General features: G+C 35.0%; 1 non-coding gene across 1 annotated transcript; it reads right to left on the bottom strand.

Moving 5' to 3' along the window:
• Positions 1–222: 222 nt before the first annotated feature.
• TRNAG-ACC (transfer RNA glycine (anticodon ACC)) lies at positions 223–298 on the bottom strand. The gene has a single exon. It is a non-coding gene; the product is annotated as a tRNA-Gly (tRNA).
• Between the last annotated feature and the right edge of the window lie 15,323 nt (positions 299–15,621).

Below are 15,621 nucleotides of genomic sequence, written 5' to 3'. Positions count from 1 at the left end.
ATTGGGATCTACCCAGCAAGCCCACAAGGGGTGATGCTCTGCCCATCGGGGGCAACTCTTTGCCGCTCAACTAAGCTCTTCTTAGCTCCTGAGGTGGAGGCCATGGAGCCATTCTCAGCACCTGGGGCCAATTTGCTCCAATCGAGCCATGGCTGCAGGAAAGGAAGAGAGAGAGAAGTGAGAGGGAGAGGGGTGGAGAAGCACATAGATGCTTTTCCTATGTGCCCTGACCAGGACTCGAACCTGGGACTTCCACATGGTGGACCAATGCTCTACCACTGAGCCAACAGGCCAGGGCTCATAGTTTTCATATTTGTAAATACTAAAATATTTTTCCTACCTCACTAATTGTAACTGAAAAATGTTATACACAGGAACTGACCACTATTAGACACTCAATAAAAATTTGTTTCCTTTTTATCCTTGGAGCTAGATAAACTTTTTAAATCTATAGTAATGAAATCTGCATACAAAACTTATCTTAAATTTAATACAGCATTTTGGTGGTATGAGTTGTTCATTTTGATTCTATCCTTTAAGCTACAACCATTAGGGCATTCATGGTTCAACATGGGATTTTTTACATTGCACACTGGGATCTCTGAGAGATCTACATGTCTATATATCTGAAGATGGGTAGATTAAATTTTGTAGAGTTTGTGGAACCAGGAGAACAAAGCTTGTGCACAAGGCTCCATGGCAGTGGTGGCAGTAGTTACCACCATGGTGATTCCTGGAACCAAAGGCCCCAGAAAGTTTGGTGGCATATGTGACTCAGTGACAATGACAGAGCAAGACATCCATAACCTCAGAGGCACAAGCAGCAACAACAAAGATACTGGTGCCATCACTGGGACAGGCAGTGGAGAATGGAAATCAAAGCTCTGAAATATAACTAAAGGTAACTCAGAAAGGTATTTGCTACTTCAAATATATGGCCAAAGGAACAATTCATCAAGTGCCATGAAAAATTACAATGACATTGTATCACAAAAAGAAAGGCAGATCTAATGGCTATAATGGGAATAGAGAAGGAGAAGAGAGCAGAAAGTTTATTTAAAAAATAATAGCTAAGCCTGACCAGGCAGTGGTCCAATGGAAACTAAAACAGTAACCAAAAACTTTCAACAAATCTGAAGGGCATTTCTAGATGGCTTCACTGGAAATTTTACCAAGTATTTAAAGAAAGTTTAATCTTATTAGTTTCAGACTCTTTCAAAAAAACTAAAGAGGATGGAATGTTTTCTAATGTATTTTATGAAGCTAGCATACCAAAACCAAACAAGGAAAACATATAAAAAAGTAAATTATAAACCAATAACTCTGATGAAAAGCAATGCAAAAATTCTTAAGAATTATAGCCAACTAAATACAACCATAAATTAAAAGAATCATACACCATTACCAAGTGATATTATTTCAGGGATTCAAGAATAATTTAACATGTGCAAAGCCACTGATGTAATACACCACATTAACAACACCGAAGGAAAAAAAAATGATCATCTAAATAAAGGCAATAAAAGCATCTGACAGAATTCAACATCCATTTTTGATGAAAAATTTTAATAAAATGAGCCCAGAAGAAAACTACATCTTATAATAAAGGCTATATATGACAAAGCCACAGATATTATTATACTCAGTGAAAAACTGAAAGCTTTCCTCTAAGATTAGGAATAAGACAAGGATATCTATATAGATATAGATATAGATATAGATATAGATATAGATATAGATATAGATTATATAGATATAGATATATCTCCTCAGGCCTGACCAGGCAGTGGCGCAGTGGACAGAGCATCAGAATGGGATGTGGAAGACCCAGGTTTGAGACCCCGACGTCACCAGCTTGAGTGCAGGCTCATCTAGTTTGAGCAAAGCTCACCAGCTTGAACCCAAAGTCGCTGGCTTGAGCAAGAGGTTACTTGGTCTGTTGAAGGCCCGTGGTCAAGGCACATATGAGAAAGCAATCAATGAAAAACTAAGGTGTTGCAATGAAAAACTGATGATTGATGCTTCTCATATCTCTGCGTTCCTGTCTGTCCCTATCTGTCCCTCTCTCTGACTCTCTCTCTGTCTCTGTAACAAAATAAAATAAAATAGTCTCCTCAGATGAGGAAAACAAACAAAAAATACATAAATGGGACTATTTGTACTAAAAGTTTTACACCACAAAGAAAACCATCAACAGAATACAAAAATAATCTTTTGAATAAGAGAACATATTTGCCACTAATGCATTTGATAAGGAGTTAATGTCCAAAGAGCTCACACAACCCCCAAAAAATCAAATTGCAATTAAAAAGTGGGCAAATGACTTTAATAGACACTTCTTCAAAGAGTATATGCAGATGGTTAATAGACATATAAAAATGCTTACTAATCAACAGCAAAATGCAAATTAAAACCACAGTAAGAGATTACCTCACACCTGTCAGGATGGCTATAATCATAAATCCTAAACAACAAGTGTTGGCAAGAATATGAAGAAAAGGACTGTTGGTACATTATGCATTGTTAGTAGGAACATAGTTGTATACACTATGAAAAATAATATGGAAGTTCCTCAAAAATTTTAAAAATGGAACTTCCTTATGACCTATCAATTTCTCTTCTGGTAATATATCTGAAGAAACATAAAAGACTAGATTAAGAGTATGTATACAACCCTATGGCTATTGCAGCATTACTTAATATAGCCAAGATTTGGAACCAGCTCAAGTGTTCAACAATAGATGAGTGGATTAAAAAACATATATACAATGAAATATTCGTTGGCTATTAAATAGAACAAAATCATACCATTACAATGACATGGTGGGACTTAGAGGTTATTATACTTAGTGAAATAAGTCAGTCAGAAAAAAACAAGTACCACATGACTTCACTTATATGTGGAACCTAAAGAACAATATAAATGAACCAACAAAACAAACATAGACTCATATAAATATAAAGAGAACACTCTCGTGTTTCCCAGAGGGAAGGGTTGCTGAAGACATGGTTAAATAAGTGAAGGTATTGAGAATTACAAATTAAAAGTTACAGAATATTCATGAGGATTTAAAGTACAGCATATAAAATGCAGTCAGTAATACTGTAATAACTATATATAGTGCCTGCTGGGTACTGGAAATATCAGAGAGAACACTTTGTAAAGTATATGATTGGGTAACAATTATATATGTACATTGGAAACTAATAGAAAATAATATTAAATGTAAACTATTATTTTAAAATTTTCAAAAATAAAAAAATTATAGAATTGAATTAAACACAAAGAAATAGAATAATATTTCACTCAAAGATTGGGATAGTTAACATTGTCAAAATGACCATATTTCCTAAAGTTATCTACAGATTCAATACAATCCTTTATCAATCTCCCAAAGACATTGTCACAGAAGTAGAAAAAAAATTCTATATTTTTATGGACCTACAAAAGACCTCAAAAAGCCAGCAATCTTGAAAAAAAGAATGCTAGAGGTTTTACATTGATTTCTAACTTTACTGTAAAGCTATAATAACAAGAACAATATGTCAACAGTAGAGAAAAGGAAACATGTTTCAATGTAACAAAATTGAAAAACTAGAGATATACTCATACACATATGGACAACTAGGTTACAGTAAAAAGATCAAGAACATACAATCGTATCCTGGTTGGATAGATTGATTGAGCATCATCTTCATACACAAAGTTTATGGGTCCAATCTCTGGTCAGAGCACATACAATAACAGATCAATGTTCCTGTCTCTCTCTTTCTCTCCCTCCCCTCCTCTCTTTCTAAAGGTCAATTAATAAATTATTTTTTTAAGTGAGAGGAGGAGAGATAGTGAGATTGACTCCAGGTGCACATGGACTGGGATCCACCCAGCAATCCCATCTGGGGCTGATATTCTATTAAACTGAGCTATTTTTAGTTCCTGAAGCATCACACACTGAACCAGTCAAACTATCCTCAGTACCTAGGGCCAACACTTAAACCAATTGAGCCACTGGCTGACGGACGGGAAGAGGGAGAGAAGGGAGAGAGGATTGAAGAGAGAAGCAGAAGGATACTTCTCTTGTGAGCCCTGACAGGGAATTGAATCTGGGGCATCCATACCCTGGGAAGATGCTCTATTCACTGAACCAACTGGCCAAAGCCATAAATTAATTTTTTTAAAAAAAAGAATGTGCAATGAATTAAAATTCTCTTCAATAAATGATGTTGGGAAAATTGGGGAGCCACATGCAAAAGAAACTAGACGATTATTGTTCTTATATAATATGTAAAATTAACCTAAAATGGATAAAATACTTTGAACATGAGAACTGAAACTGTAAAATAGATAGAAAAAATATCAAAGTTATCTCTTTAACATCAGTCTTAGTGAAATATTTGTGAATTTGACTCCAACACGAAAAGAAACAAAAATAAATAAGTGGGACTACATCGAACTTAAAAGTGTCTGCACGGCAAAGAAAACAACAAAACAAAAAAGCAACCAATTAAATGGAAAAAAAGATTTTTCAATCATGCATCTGATAAGTGATTAATATTTAAAATATATAAAGAACTCATACATCTCAACAACAACAAAATAACCCAATTAAAAATATGGGCAAAGATTTAAATAGATATTTTTCCAAAGAAGACATACAGATGGCTAACAAGCACATAAAAACATGTTCAACATTACCAATTATTAGGGAAAGCCAAACAAAACCATAATTATTGTCAGTTCACACCTGTTAGAATGGCTATCATCAAAAACATAAAACCAAAAATTGTTGGAAAGAATGTGTAGAAAAGATGATGAAAATATTGTATGCAAAACGGCATAGGGATTTGTAAAAAAAGAAAAATGGAATAGAGCTACAATTTGATTTAGCTATTCTACTTCAGGTATTTATCTGAAGGACACAAAAACACTAACTAAAAAAGATGTACACACCCTTACACTTGTTGCAGTTCTTTTTTAAATACCATGATATGGAAACAACTTAAATGTCCATGAACAATTGAATGAATAAATAAGATGTGATACACACACACACACACACAGAAATACTACTCAGTCATAAAAAGGTGTATAGTAACCCTGCCATTTGTCAAATATGAATGAATCTTGATTGTATAATGCTGTGAACTAACTCAGAATTGGATATATAAAATAGGATTTCACTGATGTGTGAAATATAAAAATAAGGACTGAAAATAAACAAACAAAAATTCAGAGGCAGACAACAGATCAGTGGTTATCAGAAAGAAAGAGGTAGCAGATGGAATCTAGACGTTTTGTGGGTGAGCACAATGTAGTATATACATTTGTCAAATTATAATGTTGTGCACATAAAACTTCTAGTCATTCACCACATAACAATATTTTAGTCGACATATATAACAGTGCCATAAGAATATAATGAAGCTGAAAAATTCCTATCAAATAGCCATTGTTACATCATAGTACCACACATAACTCATGTTTTTGGTGATGATGGGTTGATATATCTACTGCGCAGCCAATCATTTAAAATTATGTATATATAAAATGATGATAATGATAATGACTTTACTGGCATATGTATTTACTATACTATATTTTTTATTGTTATTTTAGTGTGTACTTGCTCTGCTTATAGAAAGTTGCTGTAAAATAGCATGTTTTTGAAGAGGAACAGTTTGCTATCCCAAAATATAGCTCTTTGGAATATTATTTTGTGTTGATTAATTTTAAAAGAGACATGGGAGAAGCTCTGAAAACCAAGTAGACATTACCCTTTGTAGAGGACATTTACATTTATAAGGGAAATTTTTATTTTTTAATAGTGTTGCTGTCCTGGTACTAGAAAGAGGAGAATATTTAAATATCTAGAGAATGTTATCAAAGGGAATGTCTTGGACATAAAACTGCATAACAATCTTACCCTTGTTTGCTGTGCTTTTACAGGTAACCTCCCATTTCTGACTCCCCATCTCCAATTACTACTTATTTGTGTCTAGCTGAAATATTTAAAGTAATAGATTCTATCTTATTGGTGAGTTGCTCAGTTTTCCTGGGTCTCTTCCATGTATACAGGACAGATGCATGTTATTAAAGTTAATTAAATGAACATCAGACATATTAGTAGGAGAAAAACAAATTATTACACCAGAAGAATTTAGAAGAAAAAATTTTTTTTTTCTCCCACACCTTGTAACACAGGCCTCATACATCTCCTGTTTAGCACATCTCTTGATAACATAATTTCCTCTTGTGTTTGATTTGCTCTTCTGTTGTTTGTATAGTAACATGCTACACAGGTTTATAACCTAGGTGCAATAGGCTATTCTAGTGTTCTTCAACTGCTGGTCCATGTACTGGTGCCAGTCCACCAGAAATTTTGTGCCAGTCTGCGAAAGAGTTAACCACTTTGATATTGTTTGAAGATTATAGACCTAATTATCTTAGTCAAATTCACTTATGCTCAGAGTTATTGCTACTTATCAATCTGTATTATCAATGAAAATACTAGTGAGGTTGCTTAGATATCTTTGGAATGTGTAGGCTCATTACAACAACCTTTTCCACCATGAAGAGCATTTACAAATCATATGTAATAAACAAAGAACATTTTGTAGGGTCAGTAGTCACAGCCATTGTGGCCATGCAGGTGCAGGTTTCCATTGAATTCGGGCAGACGGTAAAGAAACAGTGGAGACAAAAAATGGTGGGCCATTCCTTAAGTCTCACAAAAGCCAACAAGAAAACACACAGGGCTCCCAAAGCCACTGGCATATTCTCCGGTTCCACAATCAGGAGTAACTTCTCCAGTTTCTCCTAGAATCAAAGGCCTCACCAGTCTGAGCAGAGCTCACAAAGTCTCTCATCTCTGATTCCCCATCTGCACACTTTCACTCCCTCTCTGCTAATATGGCTTCTTCAGCTCTCTGCATTCTCTCCACTCTCACTCTGCAAGACACGGTTCTCTTGTTTGCCTCTTCTCCTTCTCTCTCCTTTTAAAAACTTTCTGGGGGGAAAAACCTCTCCTGCAGCAAACAGCAAAACAATGGCCCTTCCCAAGCAGAAAGGTAATTCGTAATTTCACAGACCCACATATACCTGATGCTGCCCAACCCCCAATGCAAACTATGTGAGGAAACATAACATAATATTTTACAAACTTATTTGCCCAACACATTTGGACAAACATATAGTATTCAATGCATTGTACATGTGGAGATCAGAGATATCAAGCACCAGCCTGTGTCTTGTGGCACTATTATGTCCAGTAAAATAAAGCTTCATCTGTTGTGTTTTCATTTCCACTCTCCTTCTCTCAGTAGTACATTATTTTAACATCTGCACAAATAATATGTAAGTACTTGCCTATTTAGAGCACATCCATATTGTTTGTAAATAAATTACCATGTGTTTCAGTGTCATTGTGCTGTAAATTCTATACTCTACAAAATGGAAAGAAAAATATTTTCACCTTTCAAAGCAAAAGCAATAGTCAAAAGAAAAGTATTGGTGACACCAAAGGTAAACTATGCACTAGTGCTTCAAATTAAAAAAAAAAAAACAATGAAAAATAAATGTGTTAATAATTTGAAGGGTGAAACAGAAACTAAAAATAAAAAAAGTAAATTTTGGCCCTGGCCGGTTGGCTTATCGGTAGAGAGTCAGCCCAACTTGTAGAAGTTCTGGGTTTGATTCCTGGCCAGGGTACACAGGAGAAGCGCCAATCTGCTTCTTCACTCTACCCCCTCTCCTTTCTTTCTATTTTTCTCTTCCCTTCCCTCAGCCAAGGCTCCATGGGAGCAAAACTGGCCTGGATGCTGAGGACAGCTCCATGGCCTCTGGCCTCAGGTGCTAGAATGGCTCCAGTTGCAGCAGAGCAATGGCCCAGAAGGGCAGAACATCGCCCCCTAGTGGGCATGCCAGGTGGATTTTGGTTGGGCGCATGTGGGAGTCTGTCTGCCACCCCCTGCTTCTTGCTTTGGAAAAAAAAAAAACAAAAGAAAAAGTAAATTTTATTATGAAGGATGATAAGGAGTATTTAAAATGGTTTTACTGTAGCACCCACCTGGTAGTAAATTATCACCACAGCCCTTGTGTGTAGTACTCTCTAAATTTCTGTCAAATCATGCAATGAAACTTTCCAAATGTACTCATCATTTGCAGCATTTGCATTTAAAGCATAACAATCTTATTGAGAAGCCACTGGATTTTTTTGAATGATTACACAATGAAATAAAAAATAAGAAAATTCAAATGAAGAAAATGATGACAAGTGACAAACTACTGATTTGAGTATTGAATTTAGATGCCCTTTATCAAAAGTAAAATAAATCATTCACCACTGTTGAAAAATTAATAAAGCCTTGCATTTTAGATGTCACTCAGGAAATTTTGGGCCTACAAGCCACACAAGACTTAAGACTACACCACTTTTAGACAATACTATTCAGAGAAGAATTGTTGATATGGCCAAAAATATTGAACAGCAAATTGTAGAGGTGATAAAGAAATTGAAGTGTTTTGCCATTCAACTTGATGAATCAAATTGCATGAGTAACCATATTTTTTACTTTGCTTCATGAGATATATGAACAAAAATGACTTTAGGGAAGAACTATTCTGCAGTCTTAATGTACCTGGTCAAACCACTAGTTCAGAGATATTTAATGTCTTAATGAGCATTTTCAAGTGAAGGGCTATGACTGGGGAAAGTGGGTCAGAGAGTGTATGGATGGTGCTGCAAGCATCACTGGACATCATTCACAGGTTGGTGCGAAAAAAAAAACATATTTCACATCCCAAATGTCCACACACTATATGATTCACTGGAAGCATACAGTTGCAAATAAACTTTCCCCTGAATTGAACACAGCGGTGAATGATGCAATGAAGATTGTTAATAATATTTGTAGTCGAGGTTTGAACTCCAGAATGTTCACAACACTATGTGAAAGCACAGATCACAATACCAACACTACCTCTCTATACAGAAATGAGGAGGCTCTCAAGAGGAAGGATTCCTTCATGCTTTTTCATACTCAGAGAAGTGAAACAGTTTTTGCAAGAACAAAACTCTGCATTAATAGAGCTTTCGTTGGAAGAAGAATAGATGGCTAGGTTCACATATATGATAGATATATTTAGCCTCTTCAATGAACTAAATATTTCTCTTCAGGGATTAACAAAAACATTTTTACATTAAGAAATAACAGGGGGTTGTGGTCAGCTGGCTCAGTGGTAGAGCATCAGCACGGCATGTGGAAGTCCTGGGTTTGATTCTTGGCCAAGGCACACAAGAGAAGCACCCATTTGCTTCTCCACCTGTATAGCCAGTAGCTGTAGCTGTCACAGCCATGCAGGTGCAGGTTTCCATTGGATTTGGGCAGACAGTAAAGAAACAGTGGAACCAAAGCATGGTGGGTCATTCCTTTATTAAAGTCTCACACCGGCCAACAAGAAACACACGGGAAAAAAACTTCCCTCTTCATTCATTCAGAGCTCACAAACCTACTTACACATTATCTGGTTCCACAACTAGGAGAATCTTCTCTGGTTTTTCCTAGAATCAAAGGCTTCACCAATCCCAAAGCCCCTCATCTCTGTTCCCATCTGCACTCACTCTTTTTCAACATGGCTTCTCTCTCTTCCAACACACATTAGCAAGACAATGACCTTTCCCAAGCAGGAAGGAAATTAGCAATTTCACAGATCACATACCTGGCACTTCCCAGCACCATTTTTAACAAAAAAAGTGAGCAAACTCAAAAAACACAAATTTTACAAACTCATTTGCCCAACACCACCCTTTCCCCTCTCCTTTCTCTGTATCTTTCTCTTTGCCTTCCAAAGCCAAGGTTTCACTAGAGCAAAGTTGGCCTGAGTGCTGAGGATGGCTCCATGGCCTCCGCCTCAGGTGCTATCGATAAAATGTCTCCAGTTGAGACAGAGCAATGCCCCAGATGGGCAGAGCATCACCTGCTAGTGGGCATGCCAGTTGGATCTCAGTCAGGTGCATGGGGGAGTCTGTCTCTTTGCCTCTCCACTTCTCACTTCAGAAAGAAAAATACAATACAAAAAGAAAAAAAAAATAAGAGGGATTCATTTAAAAAGAAACTTGCTCTTTGGAAATGTAGCATACTGGGAGAAGATGTTCCAAGACTTTTTGATTGCTGAAAACATCAATTAGAAATTCATATTAATATAAAAAGTCAACATTTAAGACTTCAAAATTTTGATCATTTTTACCGTGACAATGAGGATCTCTGTAAAGATAACCTCTGGCTCAATAACCTACCCATGGAAGATATTAAGTTCTGCTTCCTAATCATTAAGAAAAAAATAACTTACAAATTTATCTTCAGATGTCATTCTTGTGTCCAAACATAAAATGCAATCATTGTCACAATTTTGGATATTGCTAGAAAAAGAATATCATTCTGTTACAAAGCTATTAAATCTTATTCATATTTTCTATTACCCACTTGTGTGAGAAGTCTTTTTCAGCCCTATCACTAGAGAAACTGAATGGATGTCAATGCAGTGCTTCATCTCTTAGAAATAAAACTGCACCATTCTGGCTGGCGTGAAGTGATATCTCATTGGGGTTTTAATTTGCATTTCTCTAATGATTAGTGATGTTGAGCATTTTTTCATATGCCTATTGGCCATCTGTATGTCCTCTTTGGAAAAGTGTCCATTCATTTCTTTTTCCCATTTTTTGATTGGATTGTTTGTCTTCCTGGTGTTGAGATTTACAAGTTCTTTATAAATTTTGGTTATTAACCGCTTATCAGATGTATTGTCAAATATGTTCTCCCATTGTGTAGTTTGTCTTTTTATTCTGTTCTTATTGTCTTTAGCTGTGCAAAAGCTTTTTAGTTTGATATAGTCCCATTTGTGTATCCTGTCTTTTATTTCACTTCCCCATGGAGATAAATCAGCAAATATATTCCCCCAGAGCTGTCGGTGAGATATCACCTCACACTAGCCAGAATGGCGCTCATCAACAAAACAACACAGAATAAGTGCTGGCGAGGATGTGGAGAAAAGGGAACCCTCCTGCACTGCTGGTGGGAATGCAGACTGGTGCAGCCACTGTGGAAAACAGTATGGAGACTCCTCAAAAACCTGAAAATCGAACTGCCTTTTGACTCAGCTATCCCACTTTTAGGAATATACCCCAAGAACACCATAGAACGGCTCCAAAAGGAGAAATGCACCCCCATGTTTGTGGCAGCATTGTTCACAATAGCGAAGATCTGGAAACAGCCCAGTGTCCGTCAGAGGACGAGTGGATTAAAAAGCTTTGGTACATATATACTAGGGAATACTACTCAGCCATAAGAAATGCTGACATCAGATCATTTACAATAACATGGATGGACCTTGATAACATTATATGGAGTGAAATAAGTAAATCAGAAAAAACTAAGAACTATATGAATCCATATATAGATGGGGCATAAAAATGAGACTCAGAGACATGAAAAAGAATGTGATGGCAATGGGGGTGAGGGGGTATGGGGAGGGGGGATAGGGCGAGGAAAGAGAGAGGGGGTGGGGGAGGGGAGGGGCACAAAGAAAACCATATAGAAGGTGACAAAAGACAATTTGACTTTGGGTGAGGGGTATACAGCACAATCAAATGTCAAAATAATCTAGAAATGTTTTCTCTCAACATATGTACCCTGATTTATCAATGTCACTGCATTAAATTTAATAATAAAAAAAGAAATAAAACTGCAGCCTCATTATCATGTATTCTTGTGAAAATATAAGAGCAGATTTTGCATTACCTTTACTTGAAATAAATGACTTAACTTTATATCCCAAGGAACTTGAAAGTAAAAAGGAACTAAACCCACAGCTAAGAGAAGGACAAAAATAAATATCAGAGCAGCAGTAAAAAAAAATAGAGACAGAAAATGCAATAAAAAGATCAATGAAAATAAGAGCTAGACTAAGAATAAAAGACCAGACAAAAAATTAAAATCAGAAATAAAATGGATACATTACAACTAATACCACAGAAATAAAAAGGATTAAAAGATAACTATTAATATAAACAACTATATGCCAGCAAATTATATAACTTAGAAAAAATAATAAATTTCTAGAAATATACAATCTATAAAAATTGACCCATGAGAAAATTGAGAATATCAAAAAACTAATAATAAATAAAGTGATTGAATCAATAATAAAAAAAATCTCTCAATACAGAAAGGATTACATTATTTCAGTGGTAAATTCTACCAAAACTTTAAAGAATTAATGCCATTTCTTCCCAGATTCTTCCAAAAATTTTAGAAAGTTAAACAACTTCAAACTCATTGTACAAAGGCAGCATTATCTTGATATCAGAGTTTAAAAAGTACACTATAAGAAAACTGTTCACCAATATCCTTGATGAATGTAGATTCAAAAATATCAACAAACTATTTGATTCCGAATTTAAGAGTACATTAAAGGTATAAAACACCGTGATTAGGTGGGATATACCTGTGAGGTGCAAACCTTTAATATAGGCCACATTAGTAGACCATAAAAATAGAAATCATATGATCACATCAAAAAAGAAAAAATTATTTGACAAGATAAAATATCTGTTCATGATAAAAAAAAGGGATCATTCAAAATTTGATAAGAAATTAAAAACCTATTTGAAAAAATAATAACAGCAAACTTCCCTAATCTGGTAATTAAAATAGACATATAAGTCTAGAAAACATAGCAAGTCTCAAAAAGATGCACCCAAAGAGCTCTACACCCAGAGATATAATAATTAAAATGCAAAGGTTAAAGACAAAGAGAGAATTTCAAAAGCAGCATGAGAAGAGCAGTTAGGTACCTACAAGGGAGCTCCCATAAGACTGTCAGCTAATTTCCCAACAGAAAATTTTCAGACCAGAAGGGTTGGCAAGAAATATTTAGTGATGAAAAGCAAGAACCTACAACCAAGATTACTATACTTGCCAAAGTTACCAGTTAGAATTGAAGTACAGATAAAGATCTTCCCAGACAAGAAAATGCTAAAGAAATTCATCATGACCAAATCAGTCTTACATGAAATGTTAAAGGCTTTTCTTTAAAAAGAAAAAAAAAAAAGACAAAACATTTAAAGAATTATATGGCAATAAACACATATCTATTAATAATTAAATATATAAAAAATTAAGCAGAACAGAAATAGACTCATAGATACAGAGAACATTTTGATGGTTGCCAGATGGAAAAGGATTGTGTGTACGGGGTGATGGGTGAATAGGGTGAAGTACAAATTTGTTGCTACAGAATAGTCATGGAGATGTAAAGGACAGTTTAGAAAATATAGTCAATAATATTCTAATAATGATGCATGGGGTTAGATGGGTATGAGATTTTTTCAGATGATCACTTAGTAAGTTACATTATTTCTAATCACTGGGTTGTACAACTGACACTAATATAATAATATATGTCCATTGTAATTGAAAAATAAAAAATAATTTAAATAATAAGTCATTTTAGAAAAGCTTCTCACAGATCTTAAATGAAGTTACTATTAACTGGTTACAATTAATTAATGTTTTACATCTAAAATTCAATATATATTATGTCTCAAAAGATAAAATGTTATTTACATGATTGTCTTTCTGGCAGTTTAGATAAAATAAAGAAAAATTGTTTAAACATATATGTAACTGGTTAGTCTAAGATAGTGAATTTATCTGTGTTGCTTTGTCAAAGTTATATAACTTATTAGTGCTTCACTTTCCTCATAAGTTAAACAGATTTAATGACATACATTCATACAGTTGTGCACAACACAAAATAAGTCATGATAGGTAGATAGATAGGTAAATAGATAGATAAATGATAGCTAGATAGCTAGATAGATGAATAGATAGATAGATAGATAGATAGATAGATAGATAGATGATTGATAGATAGATAGATAGATAGATAGATGATAGATAGATGATAGACAGATAGATAGATGATAGATAGATAGATAGATGATAGATAGATAGATAGATAGATAGATAGATAGATAGATAGATGATAGATAGATGATAGATATAGAAGCAGACAATGTGTTATTACTATTGAAATTGTTTTAGTGATTATTGTATCATTAATATATTTTGAATGGGAGAAAAGTACCATGTCACATATTGTTCTTCTCAATTGTAAATATTATAAAGAACATATTAAATGAGAGTGACATTTTTGAAAAAACATGAGCAACAGTTCTTCCTAAGAACTTTAACTTTGATGCTTTTGACCCCCAACTTGTAAGAGAAGTGAATGATGCCCTTAGCAAATACACAACATTTAAGATTGTTATTCAAGATCTTTATCAATTGGTTTCTTTCTTCCCATGTGTGCTCATGTATAATAAAATTAATGGAACAGATATTAGCATCTAAATTTGAGATAAATGTTTTATAGTTCTCAGTGTAAGATAGAATACATGATCTGGCATTTCTTTTATTCGCACAATAATAAGACAGAAAGACCTTTATTATCATGGTCCTTTCTTGAGGTAACAATAACAACAAAAAAAGCTGAGAAAATAGAATCTCCTTTCCTTTCTGTCCTTCTGGATTTATGACCATAACAAGCCTGGCTACATAAAAGCATGCATTGTTTCAAAAAGATGCTTTTATCTCAACACACCCTCAAAGTCTAGTCTTCTACTATAAAAAGTTGGAGCTTCCAGTGATCTCTCTTCTCTAAACAATAGCTTTAAAAATGCACTTACTGGGCCTACCATCAAAATACACTACCTTACTTCTGAAGCTTTCCTAAGGAAAGAGGTAGGTGATGGGCACAGAAGAAAACAAATGAGAAAAAAATAAGAATGAGGTTCTGGGGTAATGGAGAGCTTTTGTGATTAGGAGGTCAAAATATTAGGTTTGGTCACTGTTCTATTCCCTATAGCAGCGGTCCCCAACCTTTTTTGGGCCACGGACTGGTTTAATGTCAGAAAATATTTTCACGGACTGGCCTTTAGGGTGGGATGGATAAATGTATCATGTGACTGAGACAAGCGTCAAGAGTGAGTCTTAGACGAATGTAACAGCGGGAATCTGGTCATTTTTTAAAAATAAAATATCGTTCAGACTTAAATATAAATAAAACGGAAATAATGTAAGTTATTTATTCTTTCTCTGCGGACTGGTACCAAATGGCCCACAGACCAGTACCGGTCCACAGCCCGGGGGCTGGGGACTACTGACCTATAGGATTTGCGACAAGCTACTTGACTCTCATCATATCCACAAGATCTCTGAGGCAGCATCCAATTCCTTCAAATCTACACCTCCACCTTTTCTCTTTGTCCTTGATTAACATGACTCATTTTGTGAGTCATCTTCACATTCAATCACCAAATCCTGTCAAATTTTCCTAAGTACCTCTCAAATCCATCCACATTTTCCAATTTGTACTATGCTATTTCATCTAAACCATCATTACTCATCTGTTTGTACTATGCTATTTCATCTAAACCATCATTACTCATCTGAAGTTACATAAAAACTTCCTGACTCACCTTTTCTACACTTATCTCCTCCAATCTTTTCTCCACATTTTGGACACAGTGACTTTTTCCAAAATCTGTCTCACTATGTTACTCC

This window comes from Saccopteryx leptura, chromosome 2, assembly GCF_036850995.1.
Source record: "Saccopteryx leptura isolate mSacLep1 chromosome 2, mSacLep1_pri_phased_curated, whole genome shotgun sequence".
In the NCBI taxonomy this organism is placed as follows: Eukaryota; Metazoa; Chordata; class Mammalia; order Chiroptera; family Emballonuridae; genus Saccopteryx; species Saccopteryx leptura.
This window is presented reverse-complemented; position numbering and strand designations above follow the sequence as displayed.